This window comes from Equus caballus, chromosome 3 (assembly GCF_041296265.1).
Source record: "Equus caballus isolate H_3958 breed thoroughbred chromosome 3, TB-T2T, whole genome shotgun sequence".
NCBI lineage: Eukaryota > Metazoa > Chordata > Mammalia > Perissodactyla > Equidae > Equus > Equus caballus.
The window spans coordinates 35682118-35697745 of NC_091686.1; the positions used below are offsets into that span (position 1 = coordinate 35682118).

Here is a 15628-nt window from a genome sequence, read left to right on the forward strand (position 1 = left end):
CTTTGTTAAAACATCAAGGATGCAGTAAATCCCTAGCTCACCAAATAGATCAATATCAAATTATCATGTCCCACATTCATAACTCTCACACGCAGTAACGGGGAGGACAAGGTCACTGAGAATAAATAGCTGCAGAGGCGCTGTGCGATCCATCACTGCAGACAGCCGCGGGCGTCCCGCGTGGCGCTGACACTGCCATTAATAAAGCTGGGAGATGGATGACCACTGGGAGGGGCCGGGCCACCAGCCTCACCCGGGGAGCCTGTGCCCGGCTCTGCCGCGAGGCAGGAGGGGCTTGTACCTTCCCCAAATATGAGGGAGAGGAGGATCAACCCAGCTGGACTAGCCACAGGGGCCATGCTGGGATGGACACTCCAGCAGAGTGTCCCGGGCCATTTTACAGCCAAGGAAACGGTCAGTGAGGTGAGCGACTGCCCCAGGGTCACAGGAAGAGGCAGGCTGGGGTGGACACCAAAGCACTGGGTCTTGCAGCTGCAGCAGCTCTGAGGGGTGAGGTCAGACACCACAATCAGGATTGTATGACAAAGTGCATGGGTGTGGGAGGAGGCTGTGGGCCCGTCCGTGGGAGCACTGCCAAGCAGCATTTGTGCTGGTCTTGGCAGGTTGGCTTGGGTGGTCCAGGAAGGAGGCAACCTGGTGCGGCCCAGGGTACAGGCCCAGGTGAAGCCAGCAGGGCCCTGGGATGATTCTGCATGTTGGAACCTGGGAGAAGAGGCTACACGAGTTCGGGAGCAGCGGGGTAGCTGCGTGGGGAGCAGCATGCTGGAGGCGGCACTTTGTGGGCAGGGAGGAGCCTGGCACGGGGCGTGTCACAGAGAAGGGAGCTGACCTGGCCTGGCTGACGAGAGCACCATCTCTGGGGTGGCCTGGTCCCGTCTTAGTGAATCGATCACTCCTCCTGGAGCTGGTCAGGGGCTGTGGAAACTACAACAGCAGGGCCTTCCCAGAGGGAGCTTGCTGTGGGTCCCCAGCCGCTGTAGATCCTTGGACCCCCCATGAGTGCCCCACTGTTGTCCATGCGTGCCCTTTTGTCCTCCAGGTGTGGCAGTCCTCACAGCATCCTCCTGACCCTTGTGCCCAGACACCTTTCTCCCGTCAGCTGGCATTTCATGAGGAAGGAAAAGCGGGATACTGAAGGATTCTCTTGGAACCTGGGCCAAGTGGCCTCTCCCAACCAGCGTCCTGGGGTCTCAGGGCCCCTCCGCACCCGAGGGGCGGACTGAGGCATCTGGAGGGAGGAAGGGAGGGGTTTGGGGAAGGGGTCCTTGAGCTCCCCCTTGCCAGCTCCTCCTGACCACTGCACCTTCCCTTCCCTCTCTAGTGTCCCATCTTGGGGACAGTTCCTCGAGGTGGGCAGCCAGGACCGGAGGACCCCAGCATCTGTGCACCAGGAGCCTGGTTCCTCTTTTTTTTTTTTTTAGGAAGATTAGCCCTGAGCTAACTACTGCCAATCCTCCTCTTTTTGCTGAGGAAGATGCCCTGAGCTAACATCCATGCCCATCTTCCTCTACTTTATACGTGGCACGCCTACCACAGCATGGCTTTTTGCCAAGCGGTGCCATGTCTGCACCCGGGATCCGAACTGGCAAACCCCGGGCCACCGAGAAGCAGAACATTCTAACTTAACGACTGTGCCACCGTGCCCACCCCTTGTTTCCTCTTCTGTGAAGACAGGGAAAGGCTGCCCATGGCCAAAGGCAGGAGAAGGTTTTGGTGGAAATCACATTCCGGAAGGTTCCTCCTGGCTCCTGGCACAGGCCACCGGCTCAGTAAACAGGGGGGTTCCTCCTTGGCTCTCAGCCACTAATCGGTGGAGTTTCAGGGTCCTCTCCGTGCAGGGAGGCGTGGAGCCTGGGGCTGGGGCCAGCAGGGCCCACCTCCAGAACGGGGTGCAGGCGCACAGGATGGGGCAGGCCTGGAGGCTGGACCGAGGGCACCGCCGCAGCAGAGCACAGAGCAGATGCCAGAAGGGCGGCTCCCTCCTGACTGACCGCCCTGAACACTGGCCATCTCCCCTGTCTCCTCGGGCCGTGCAGCCCCTCAGCACGGGACTGGGCAGGTGGCTGCCCAGCTTCTGCCCCACCTGTGACCTCCACAGGCTGGGAAACTGCTAGCCTCTGACCCCTAGCCCCACGCACACCCACCCTCAGCCCAGACGGTCACAGTTGTCTCCCTTGGGCCTCTCCAAAGGTGCCATCTTTCTGCATCTGCTGGTGTAAGGAGCTTCACATGGGTGTGTAAAGTGTGAGGACACGTGTAAGATGAGTGACAAACGCACGTGGGGCCGGGCATCTGTGTGCTCATGTGTGTATGGGTGACTGTGTGTGTGGGTTTGCGTGCAGGCTTCTGGGCGTGACCTCCCTCTGCGGGAATGTGCATGTAGGGTGACAGCACAAGACACGGCCCATCCTGCCCCACCCCAGGGTCCCCTCCCGAGCTCAAGCTGTGCCCACCGGGAGCCCGTCTCATCATCGGCTTGCAGCGCACGTCGTCCATTGACAGTCTGATCATATCTACACAGCCATTCAATTACTCCGTAATGGCTGCGGGCCATTAAGTCATCAATCTACTTCACTCCAGCCTGTAGCCCTTTCCCCACCACCGCGCAATAAAACCATTAAACCAGCAGCAACAACAAGCAGCCGCATCCTTAATGCATCAGCGACATCCCCTTAGCACCTGCCTTGATGGCGAAGAGCCACTTAGAAAGACCATGGCACCCTGCGGCAGCCAGATCGGCTGTCTCCTGCACAGTGCACACGCACACAGACAGACACAATCACGGGCACACACACAGGTACATGCATACATGGGTACGCACTACATGCACATACATGGAATACATCACCTGTGTATTCATGCATACTGACAAAGATGGATATGCACACATATATACGTGTACACGACCACATACACACTTGTGCGCCCACACGTACATGCATGCACAGACACATACTATGCACATGCATACACACAGACACAGGCGCATAAATGTCCATGAATAACATAGAGCTGGGCTCTGAAGCCACCCACCAGGTGTCAGCTGCCCCAGGCCCCAGTGGCCAGTGACAGCCAGAGCAGGATCAAGGAGAGCTTGGGGACGTGCTAGGAGCTGGCAGCAGCACAAGGCTGGGACCCCGTAGTCCCTGGTCAGCAGGGGGTCCACAGAGCACCTCCCCGCCTCCGTGGGCCTGCATGTGGACACACCTGGCTTCTCCCACCTCAGGACAGTGAAATCCAACAGTGGATTAAGAACATCTTTAAAAGTCATTTTAAACACTGAGGACGGAAGAGAAGACTGACGGGTGCTGTGCCCCACCGTTTACCAAGTCTCAGCCTTACATCGGACCTGCCTCTGACCTCCCTCGAGAAGTAGCGCCACAGCTGCAGCCTCGGTCCCCCATCCTCCCCCGGGAGGTGACGGCTGTCGGAACGTGACAGGCGCCTGAGTGGTCCTGTTGCTCTGTGCTTAGAGCTGACGTCAGTTCATCAGGACGCCAGCCTGTTCTGCAGCTTGGGTTTCGGCTGGCATTACAGACGCAGCCCTGGGCTCCGATCTTCGTGGAGAGGCCCACCCCTCCCACAGCCCGACGTGTAGGCCGTTCCCACCTGCCATCTTCGTGCACAGAGCTGCGCTCCGTGCAAGGATTCCTCCAGGAGACACTCCTGGGTGGAACTGCAGGTGGTAGGCATAGGTCCTTCGACTGACCAGATGTGGCCCCTTCTTTCCAAAGAGGCCCAGGCGTGGAGACTCCCTCCCGCAGATGTGAGGCACCGTGTCTCACCTTTGGTTCCTGCCCCTGTGCCGGGTGTGAGATGGAACCTGCATCTTAAGTTGTGTTCCCGTGATTAGTAGTGAGGTGGGACAGTCTGAATACACTGACCGCCGGCTGGGTTTCTTATTCTGGGAATCACCTGTTCCTGTTCTCTGCCCATTTTCTGTGTGTTGGTGGTAATTGTCTTGATCGTGCGTTGGTTATGTGGCTTGCCTTTTTAATGATATCTGTTGATGTGCAGAATTTTAAAATTTCAATGTATTCAAGTGCATTAATCTTCTTATGGTTTGACTTTTGCTTGTCTAAAACATCCTTTCCTACTTTAAGCTCTTGCATGCAATTTTCCTGTATGTTCTAAAAGTTACAAAGCTTAGCTTTTCTCATTTAAGCACTTACTTAATTCCTTGGAAATTTGCTTTCTCGTGTGGTGTGAAGAGCCCAGATCTCTCCCACACAGAATAACTGATGCTCCCAGCATGGCGTGCAGAGCCTGCCGTGCCCCCGACCTCCCACGCCTGCATCCCTGCCGCCGTCCAGGGCTGCTCTGCTCCGCACCTCTGTCCTCGGCTGTCCCGTCTTCCTCCTCAGTCTCCCTGTTTGCGAGGCAGGCACGGACTCCTGGGGCCGTCTTGGCTGTCTTGGCCCTTCGCTCTTCCGTCTGAATTTTAAGAGCAGCTTAAAGTTTCTTTTTAAAAACCTCGTTGGAATTTTTATTGGAGGTGATTGGATTTATAGATTAATTTGGTGAGATTTGACATCTTACAAAACTGCACCCCCCGGCCCATGCACAGGACCCAGCTCCGCCTCTCCTCAGGAGTCTTGGTGTCCTGCAGTTTTCTCTGTGACACTGACACGTCTTTCGAGAGGCTTAGTCCTAGGTACTTGGCAGTTTTTGTGGGAATCCTGAATGGGACTTTTTGTCTCAATTTTTAATGGGTTATTGAAGTGGTTTGTGTGTGGTATTTCCGTCCTGCCGCCTGCTGGATTCCTCTGTGGATTGTCAACATCTGCCCATTGGCTCAGCTGCATCTCCTCCTTTACATTCTCAGCCTTCGCGTCTCTTTCTTTTCCTACTGCATGGCTGAAATCTCAGTGAAGTGAAAACCAGAAGAAAGGGGTGGGCAGCCTGTTGGCTCTCGTGCTGGGGGGTGTCTGCAGAGCCAATGTCCAGTTCCACACGTGAGTGCAGTAGACGCCCCGGCTCAGATCGATTCATTTATTGCTGCCCCAACTGCTCAGATGTTTTGTGAATGAGTGCTAAATGTATTGATCTTTTTTCTCATATATTAAAGTGACCATCCTTTCCATCTTTAATCTGTTAAGATGGATTCCTGACGATTTTCTGATGTTAAAGATGCTCATGTTCCTGGGATAAACCCTACTTGGTCAGAGTGGGGGCGGGGCGGGGGGGGGTGCGGCTGAATTATACTCTGTTTAATGGGTTATTGATCCAGCTCCGTAGTTTCTCATCTACAGTTTCAGAACCCAAAAGCTCAGAAAACCTAAGTTGTTTGTTTGAGGTTTTGTTTTTTTGTGTTTGCAGGGAACTCAGTTGGCAGATGGGACAGCCTAAATGTTTGTGTCCCTTCATGCGATGGGGGCAGGAGGTGGGGCCTCGGGGTGTGACCGGGTCCTGAGGGTGGAGCCCCCATGCGGGGATTAGAGCCCTTATAAAGCAGACCCAGGGAGCACCCCCACCCCAACGTGTGAGGGCACCTCGAGAAGACGGCCATCTGCGACCCGGGAAGCCCTTGGCAGACCCGACTCTGCTGGAGCCTACTTCTTGGACGGCCGCCTCCGCGCTGTGAGAAAGCAGTGCTGGCTGTTTACCAGCCCCCATCTGGGGTGCTTTGTCACGGCAGCCTGAGTGGACGAGGACCGCAGCCAGCTGAGCGGAAGGATGCGAGGCTGCGTGAGGACTTCCTGGCCCTGCTCGGCCCCGTCTGTGGGTGCCCTCAGTGCTGCCCGCACGCTGAGGGGGCGCCGTCGTGTGGCAGACCTGCCCTTCACACCTCAGGAAACCCTGAATTCCAGCACGCTTCTGGCCACGGGGTTGGACGGGGACTCGGCCTGCGTTGTTTGTAGGATTTTTAAGAGTAGTGAACTGGCCCCCGAGACCATCAGGACCGTGGCCTTGTTGGGGAGCCTGGGGTCCTTGACTGCAGATTCAGTCTCTCTAATGGCCACTGGTTTATGCAAAACTGTTACTTTCTCCTGAGTCCGCTCGGGTCCTGCATCTTCTCTGACACCTGACACTGCACGTCTCTCCAGGGCCCAGAGTGATGGGCAGGATCTTGCTCCAAGTCCTCTCCTGGGACCTGTGCTCCTCGCCCGCAGTGACGTCCTGCTCCCCTCGCAGGACTCTGGCTGGCCTGACTCTTCTTGCTCCAAGTCCTCTCCTGGGACCTGTGCTCCTCGCCCGCAGTGACATCCTGCTCCCCTCGCAGGACTCTGGCTGGCCTGACTCTTCTTCCCGTTGCCCGCCTGCTCTGGCTCTTCTGTCTCGTTAACTCCTGCCGTCGCCCTCCTGCCTCCTGCCTACAGGGTCTCCCGGAATGCTCTGCCCCGGCGGCCTCGTTGGCCCTCTGCATGGGCGTCCATCTCCTTGTTCCTGCAAACACATCCGGGTCCGTAGGCGCCTTCCGAGCGTCCCCTGGCTTGGACACTTCTCCTCTGATTGAATCTCTTCCCCGTGAGCTATTGGCAAGCACGTCTTCAACCCACCATCCCCACTGCCCTCCGTCGCCCCGGAACGCGGCCGTGTGCTTCCAGCTCTGTGAAATCGGGCCGCCTTTGTGCCCTCCTGTGCGGCTCTGTTTGTTTCGGAGTCACTGACGGAACAGAATCTGTTGGATTAAATCTGTTAATCTGGTTATTTCGGTGCATCTGAGCCCGTGCTGGCCCCATCTCTCGTGTGGAAGTCTCCCCAGCCTCGCAGGGCTTCGTTTCCCTTGTCACCTGCCGGTGTTTCCTCTGTTTCTACACCATGTTCTTAGGCCCACGTTACACTTGGTTCTTATCAATTTGGGGGGATTGTTATTTAGCATTTCTCTTTATCCCTATTCATGTTTTTCCTTAAACTGCATTTCGTCTGAGATTAGTGTCACTATTCCAGCATCTGGGGCTTTGTAGTAAAAGGCTGGCTGCGCCCTCTGTCACCACGTCTCCAGCATCCGCGTCCCCATCATCCACGTCTCTGTCATCCGCGTCTCCTGGCAGCAGTGGAGCCGGAGCCGATGTGCCGACGCATCCGGTCACCGTCCTCTAGGAGGCGGATTTAGCCCATTTGTGTGCCTGTCGGTGTATTCAGACTTACGTCGCGATCTTACTTTGCATTTTCTGCTGCCACCTTAGGGATCTGGGATGGTTTTACCTTCTCTTGTGTTGCATAAATAACCTTCTGTACTTTTTTCTCTTTGCTTTTTTGGAAATTATAAATTAAATTTCTGTTCTTTGAGCACCCTTAAAATTTTAAATACCCACTCTAAAGGCTGTGGCTCTCTCCCAGCTGCGTTCATGGTGCAGCACATGGCTCCCCGTGGCCAAGGACGGGGCTGCGAGCTCCTCGGGAGACCTGCCCGCCCGCATCTTGATGTGTGTCCTGAGCGTCTCAGGTTTGTTTTGTTTTGGACACAAAAATCAATAGGCTTTGTTTTTACAGTCAATCATTAAATTGACTGACATTTTATCAACTTCTTGGCTCAACAGATTTCATTTTGATAAACAACACTCTGTGATGGTTGTGTTAGAAGCGTTCTGAGTGGTGACCTCTAACCTTTGCATCTGAGTCTTCACCTCTTCCGCACTCGTGAGTGACGGGCCGTCAAGGCACACGCTGCAGGCTCTCCTCCTCGCACCTCTGCTTCCTGGTGCCCGCGGCCCTCGTGTCTTTCGAGTTCGTTGGTCTCTTCCTCTGGTGCTGCTGAGGTTCTCTGTGTCCTCCACTCGACAGTGCGGAAACAGCCATGTCTGCCTCAGTCCACTCACGTGAGCAGCCACACGGGACCCTCAGCCACCCGTTAACCGTGCGGATCTAACGTGGCCTCAGTATTGATCCGCCCCGTTGGTTTGGTTTCATCTTGCAGGACAGGCTCCTGTGACAAGCTCTCTAAGGAGTTTGGACTCTTGCTTCTGTCACAGCCACAGAGCCTCGGGTCGCCTCCCACGACGTCATTCCAGGCAGTAATGGAGTCGCTGACGGGGCAAGGCGAGGACAGTGTGGGCCCCAACAGCTCCTTTCCTCCAGTGCAGCAGCTTGGCGGGCTGGCTGCTCAGCCCGCATCTGCACCATCGCCCTGAAGCTCAGAAGGTCCTGGGGACTCGGGCGGGTGCTTCGCCGAAGTGCTGATTCTGCGTCTGCAGAAGGGCCGTCCCAGGCCCCCTGGAGCCGGTGCACGCCTGTCAGATGCAGTGACTCGTTCAGTCCTGGGTTAACTGGATCACAGCACGGTCCTGCCCAGTGGAGCCTCACTCTGGGGGACCAGGCGCCAAAAGGATGCCTGCAGGATCCCGGTGAGCACACGCCTTGGCTGGGGAGGTTGACACCAGCGGGAGGAGACATGAGGCCCTGAGACACCATCCGGGTCCTCTCTGGAACGGCAGAGGGTGCCCACCGCAGAGCCCTAGGGCCTGGGGCAGGGGCAGGATGGGAGCATGTTCCGGGAAGATCACGGGACTCGTGAGGGTGGCTGACTGGCAGGAGGGAGGAGCCAGGAGGTGTGTGCCAGCTCTGAGAGGGGGAGAGTACCGGGAGGCTGCAGGAGGAGGGGTCTGGAAGGTGCCGGGTTCAGCTCGGCAGCCTGGGTGGAGAACACAGTGGGAAGAGAGGGACGGAGAGGAGTGGAAGGTGGGCTCTGGCGTGCACACACATCACAGCCTTGATGTCCACAGAGACTTCTCAGCGCAACGAGACGGGGCCAGGGTGCTGCTCCCAGACAGGTATGTGGGCTCCCAACGTTCCAGAGGAAGCAAGGACGTCAGGAGCCAGGAGAACAGCTGAGACGAGCCAATTCTCCAAAGAGGTGAGGAGGCCCATAGCCGGGCGCTGCCCAGTGGGGCCTGGGCCCCGGCGATGCCAAAGCCTTGCCCAGCGGCCGAGTTCGGCCAGGTGTTGCTTTGGCATGTCCACCAGCTCTCGCACCGACCTGGGTGCAGGCCTCTCCCTGGTCTCCTGCCCCGAGGCCTGTCCACCCGCATCTTCCTCCTGGGCCCTGGGGAGAGCCTCCGGTCCTGCTGGTGAACGAGCCCCTGCCCCCAGTGGCTGCAGATGGACGGCTAGATCAAGTGCGGCACCACTGTCGCCAGCCAGATGGCTTCTATTCCAGCCACTGAGCTCATCTGGATCGTCAGTGGGATTGACATGGCTGTTTGGGATTCTTTGCTCTCAAATTTGTCACCAGTCCACTTGATGTTGATTGAAAGACAGTGGGCCAGTGCCGGGTGGAACAGGCTGGGGATGGGCAGGCCCCTGGGCTGACTCAGGACCCCACACCACACACCTCCCTCCCTGCCAGCACCCTCTCCAGGCCCCCCTGCCTCGCTGGGATTGAGGAGGTGCCAATGTGCAGCGGTGCTGGTGGCTTCTCCAGGCTGCGTGGGAAGAATGTGGAGGGAGCTGAGGGGGCCCTGGGGCCTGCTGCCCCCAGGCAGCCACCATTCTGAGGGGACAGCCCTAGCCTCCACTCCCCTGCCTGAGCCCGTCCTGTCACCTTCATCCAGACACGGACCCCCAGCACAGGCCGCACACTAAGGATGCGTATGTGACCCGTCGTGCAGAGCCTGGGAAATGCATTGTGACAGCGCAGGAAACAGACACGCTGAGGCCACCCCAAGAAAAGGGCCTTGTCCTAAGGCTCCGGGAGCCCCCAGCAGAATGGGGCATATGGGTCCAGGCGCCCTCCTGGCCCCTCCACGCGCTGCGCTGCATGTGGAAGCCTGGATCACGGCCAGTCACTGCCGGCACCCACGGGCACAGGGCGCCAGCCAGGCCGCGGCAGTGAAGACGGATGACGAGGCCCAGCCTGGTGTGCCCACCCCGCCTTTGTCCTCTGCCCCGCATTCCACTCCCACCTAGCTCAGAGGGCAGCTGCCCACACAGTCCCCTGTCCTGGCTCCTCAGCACCCCGAGACTCTGAATGAGGGGACCTGCAAGGCCTGCACCCCTGCCCTGGGGGCTCGGCAAGGGTTTTTACTGGAGTGGGTTTTTCCATCAAAATCGAGACTCTGGGGGCCAGCCTGGTGGCATAGTGGTTAAGTTTGCCTGCTCTGCTTCAGTGGCCTAGGTTCGTGGGTTCAGACCCCCGGCATGGACCTACACCACTTATCAAGCCGTGCTGTGGCAGCATCCCACATGCAAAATAGAGCAAGATTAGCACAGATGTCAGCTCAGGGACAATCTTCCTCACCAAAAACAAAAACCCCAAAGTTCTGGGAGCAGCTGTTATAATTTACAAACTGCTTTAAATCTTGACCATCCGAGCCTGGCAAACTCTTGTCCTTTGGCCTGCCCTCCACCTATCCCTGTCTGCGTGTCCCCCCGCCACTGTGGCAGGCCTGCTCCCCCAAACCTTGAGAGCCCTTGAGGACTCCTCACTGCGGCCGGGGTCCTGGGCTGAGCCTGGAGCGCAGGGCACTGGGTAACCTGGCTCGGCTGACAATACTGCCACTTGGCAGAGGCCATGCCCCCCTGCTGGTCTGGCTGCCCCTGGCTGCCCCAGCACGTTCAGGCCAGCCATGGGGAGGAGGCCGGGCTTGCTGCAGGGCCAAGGCCAGGGCGAGACCTCAGCAGAGCTGCCCTGCCCGGCCTGGGGTCAAAGACATCTCGGAAATGGATGTGAGCACGAGTCTGTGCTGACCCTGTGGCCGACAGCCCCTCGATCTCTCCTGGGAGAGCAGGAAGGCGGAGGAGAACGAGAGTCCATGCCTGGGAGGGGTGAGGGCGTGTGGGGTCCCGGTGGGGACTCCAGTTCCAGAGGATCATGGTGGGCAGGTGTGTCCAGGGTGGGGTGGGAAGGGCCCACCGCCTGGCCTAGCTGGCCCCTGAGCTGAGAGCCAGGGACGACCATGGGGCCAGTAAGTGGGAGCCAGGCCGCCGCCTCCTCCTGTCACCTGCCGGCCTCCCTGGAGCCACACTGCCCTCTGCTGGGACTGGCGGGCATGGCCAGAGCTGCTTGGACCCGCCGTAGCCCCTGGTTGAACCCCCCTACCCAGGGCCTGCTGATTCTCCATCCCCGTGCCAGGGCGGGCAGCCCAGAGGGAGGCTGGGACAGAGCTGTACCCCAGACCCTCAGCCCAGCCCCTGTGGGACCAGGACCGAGACGGCGTGGCACCTGCAGCTCCAGGCTCCTTGCTGCCAGGTGCTGCGGCCACCTGCACGCTCAGCTTCTCTTCCAGCTGCTGTCTCTCTGTCTGTCTGTCCATATCTTTTGAGCACCCCAGACTTTAAAAAAACAGTCTGAGAATGACTGTTCTCCGTGTGTTAGGAGTGTCACTGGGCTTCTAAGAAAGACAATGCCCTCCCCGACCTGGCAGGTGCCCCTGGACCTGTGCGGTCCTGGGAGGCCTCCACCTGGGGCCACCAGAAGGTGGGCGCCGTCTGGCCCAGCCAGAGACTCCCCTGCCCTCCCCAGGCTGGGTGCTGGCCCAGGAGCCCCGTCCTGGCCTCCCCACCCCCACCGTCCCCTCTGACCCTGGGACTCATTTAAGGGACAGGACCCCGCTCCCCTGTCCAGGCTGCAGGGACCAGGCAGGGGTTCAGGACCCTTCTACCCCTTCATCCCCCAGACACTCTGCACCCGTCTGCCCAGCGTATGCCCGGGTCCACTGGGGACCCCTGATGCTCTTCACCACACCAGGGTGGGTGCTTCAACTCCTCCAGGAGCACAGCCCCATGTGGACTTTCCTCAGCGGAAGCCCCAGAGCCTAGAAGGGCTTGGCCCGGGGGTGGGGGGGGGGGATGTGGGAGGGAGAATGGAGGGGAAGGGAAGAAGGGGGAAGGAGGAAGGAAAAGGGATGGGGAGAGGGAGGGAGTGTCTGTCTCCCCCCAGCCTCCCTCCCGACCTCCAGACCAGCCTCAAACATGGAAAGGGCAAGGGCCCTGCAGTGGGTTGGCCTGGGCTCCTGGCCAGGCCTGCCTGTATTGGCTGTGTGACCTTGGCCTCCTCGAGCCTCCAGGTCCTTGCCTCTAAAATGGGGCCCCAGAGGGACTGGCCACGTGTGGTGAGAAAGTGCCTGGGCCTCCAGGAGCACGGTTTACTGTGGTTACACACAACTGCCCACTGGGCACCTCCACCTGCCCACGGGCACCTCATGTTCACAGGGAACCTGTCCTTCACCCAGGCCAGCCTCTGGGTCACCGCCTTCCTGCTCTGCAGCTCCTGAATGCCCAGCATTCTCCCCCTCCCCTCGGCTTGCAGCCTCAGGCCAAGCCCCCATCGCCCACACAGCAGCCTGAAGCCCGGTGGGCAGGGGCACAGCCCAAAGAGCTGCATTCACACCAACTGTCCCATTGCCATGTGACCCTAACTGACCCTCGCTCGCAAAATGGATCTGCGTGCCCCAGGCTGGGGAGTGTGGACATGCGGTTGTCGCGGTGCTCAGAGCAAAGCGGACACTCAGTGAACACAGCTGGTATTGCCAAGTACTCAACGCGCCAGAACAAGGTCCTGCACACTCAGTGGCTGAAACGGCACACGTTCATTATCTCCCTGTTTCTTCAGGTCAGGCGTCTGAGTGGGCTCAGCCACGGCTTCTGTTCCTGGTCACCCGGGGCTGAAGGCACAGTGTTGGCTGGGCAGCTCTCACCTGGAGCTCGGGGGAGACTCTGCTTCAGACTCCTTCAGGCCCTCAGCAGAATCCAGATCCTCATGGTTGTAGGACTGAGGTCTCCATTTCCACTGGCTGTCGGCAAGGCCCATCCCTATCTCCCAGAGGCCCCTCCCTGTGACCCCTGGGCCTCAGAACATGGTCGGGCAGTCGTGCGGCTCTGCTTTCTCTCTGCCCCTCGCTGATCACTCTGCTTGTAAGGGCTTCTGTGAATAGATGAGACCTGCCCAGACAATCCAGGATCATCTCCCTCTTCAGGGTCCCTCTGCCATGGAAGGTAACATTTTCACAGCTTCTGGGTTCGGGGCATGGACATTTTTGGCCACCTGTCCAGCACCTGCTGAGCTGCAGTGTCTTGTGCACATGCAGAGAGGCCCCTACCTCACAGGAGTGGGGGGACTAAATGCCTGGCCCTGGGTTTTGGTGGTGGGGGGGGTGTATTTGTGTGCAATTTTATATAGACCTGCATACTTTCATACACAATAATCATTCTTGTTTCACTGCATAATTATAGTATTATTTAAAGTTATAATAGTGTCACCTCTGCTGAGCCCTGTCAGTGCCCCCCTTTTATCATGAGAAAGCTGAAACCCCTAAACATGGAGGATGAGCCCCCAGGGTTGGTCCCTGGCCACCCTGGACCACACCCCCCACTGCCAGGGGACCAGCCGGTTGCCCTCTGGGCCTCTCCAGGTTCTGCACACCCCCAGCCCCTGTCCTTCTGCTGGTCCACAGATGCGCCCCCTTAGACGAGTGGGCATGTACCCACTGCACCCCGTCTGTGTCAGCGCTGGGCGGACTCAGGCCCTGGTGAGCGGTGGGTCAGTCCTGCCCAAACTGTGTCACGGTGCCCGAGACAGAAGAGGCACCCCTAAGAGGGGTCACCCAGGGGAGCAGGGGATGGGAGTGGCCCTGACCTTCACCAGGGCTTCTCGACCCCAGCTCGGCTCCGCGTGAGCCCCTAATGCCTCCTAAGGCTCAGCCTCATGGATGGCAGGTCGCAGATCGAGGGTCGCAGATGAGGAGGGGGCAGGGCTCCCTGCAGGGCAGAGTGGGTGATGCAGCACCTTGCGCCCTGCCCGCTCGTGTGCCCCACTCTCGTCCCTTTTCCTCCACACAGCCCCGTGCTGTCTGCAGCCTTCCCCACAACGGGGACCCGAGGGAGGGTCGGTGGGAGAATGGAGGGCTGATGGCCTGGAACCTCAGAGGGAGGCTTCGGAGTTGGGGAAGGGAGAGGGTGGCGCAAGGGTCGAGTACCCCAAGTCCTTCATTAGAAAGGAAAGTCAACCGGTCCTGTGTGGCCTGGGCTGGACCTGTACCAGACAGGACCTCCAGGCTCATGGAACCCAACTTCCCTCCCCTGGACACAAGAGGAAACTGAGGCTGGCTGAGAGTAGGATCTGCCCAGAGCCCAGAGCCCAGAGCTGGGACTGGACCCCAGGCTCCTGCATCCCTGCCTCCTGCCTCCTGGGCTGCCCTGTCCCAGGACCAGAGTGGGAGCCCCATGGAGGGGACTGCTCACCAGGGGCATCTGCACCAGCCTGGGGTCCCCTCCCCTCCCTGTACTTGGGGCTCACCCATGACCAGACCCAGCTTACCCTCCCCCTTGGAGACCCCCCCACACCTCCGGGAGGTTGTTGGGTGGGAGGCAGGTGGCCAAGAGCAAGTCGGAGGAAGGATGGAAAAGCAGCGGGAGGAGAGGGGCTCAGAGGCCACCCCCCCAGCCCGGGTTGGGGTGCCTAAGTTTAACCCTGGGGCCACTTTCTGGGGCGGGGAGGGTGGGCACTCACCCCTACACTAGCACCAGGAGGCAGAAGCCTGAAGCATTCAGAGGGCCTCCCCACTTGTGTTTGGGGCCCCTAACTTCAGAGGCAGGACAATGACCCCCAAGGATTGCTCCTCAGCCCCAGGGCCTCAGAGCCTGGAATGGAAGGGGCTCTTCGCCCCCCACCTTGGGGCAGTGAGTGCCAGGGATGCAGTTGCTGCCGAGCCTCCTGCAGGCAGCCCGGCCTCCTTCCAGGCAGGCCAAGGGCACAGATGGTGCCGCACCTGCTCGGCCGGCCGCGTGCAATCTGGAGAGGAGAGCAGAGGGCCCGGGCTCCACAGACCCAGCGGGGCTGGTCAGCAGCCCTACTGCCGACACCTCCTGCTCAGAACAAAGCACCTCTGGCTCCACATGGTCCTGCCTCCTCTCCTTCCCTCTCTACCCCCTTACTGCACACTGGGCGTGGGAGGGTGCTGAGGGACACACACATGCACACACACACTGGGAGTGCAGGGTCTCCAGGAGGAGAGCGGTACCATGCTAACCCAACAGCTCAGGCCACCAGGGGACCAGAGAAAGGAAGGGCTTCTGGCTGGGGTGAGGACAGCTGACCCAGGCCTTCCTCCGTGCTAGCCCTGGCGACAGCAGGGAACCATTCAGCCGGGGAGCTCTACCCAGTGGGAGATGGGGAACAAACACGGAAATGTGGTCTTAACTGCGAGGGGTCAGTGCTGGGTGAGGGGCAATGTCCGAGGGGGCCGAGGAGGTCCTCTCAGACAAGGACAAACCTCGGGACAGCGGGCCCAGCATTCGGGGTAGAGGGAGCAGCCAGTGCAAACGCCCAGAGGCAGAGGCGCCGGGTGAGCTCAGGGACCAGCCAAATGAAGAATGGATGGATGGATGAATGAATGAATGAATGAATGAGTCCGCTGTGGTCCCTAGACCAGCCGGACCCATCTTGCCTTTTCTGACGGGCTTCCTTCTGCTCCACCGGCTGATCCTGGGAGCCTGCGACCCAGGACAGCTGCCTGGCAACGCCAGCCCAGCTGCCCTCGGTCTCCCACGTGCTATCACTGGCCTGTCCCCTCCTTGGCGTACACGTGCAGTCACTCAGCCCCGGCCCCGCCCCCGCACACGTGCTGTCACTCAGCCCCCAGGCCCCGCCCCCACTCCGTACCGTCACTCAGCCCTTGGCCCCGCCCCCGCACACGTGCTGTCAGTCAGGCCCCGCCCCGGCCCCGTC

General features: G+C 59.4%; 1 long non-coding RNA gene across 1 annotated transcript; it reads left to right on the plus strand.

Moving 5' to 3' along the window:
• Positions 1-6995: 6995 nt before the first annotated feature.
• On the plus strand, positions 6996-10274 carry LOC138923596 (uncharacterized). Its single transcript, XR_011437428.1, has 2 exons — positions 6996-8309; positions 8688-10274. It is a non-coding gene; the product is annotated as an uncharacterized lncRNA (long non-coding RNA).
• The last annotated feature ends 5354 nt before the right edge of the window (positions 10275-15628 follow it).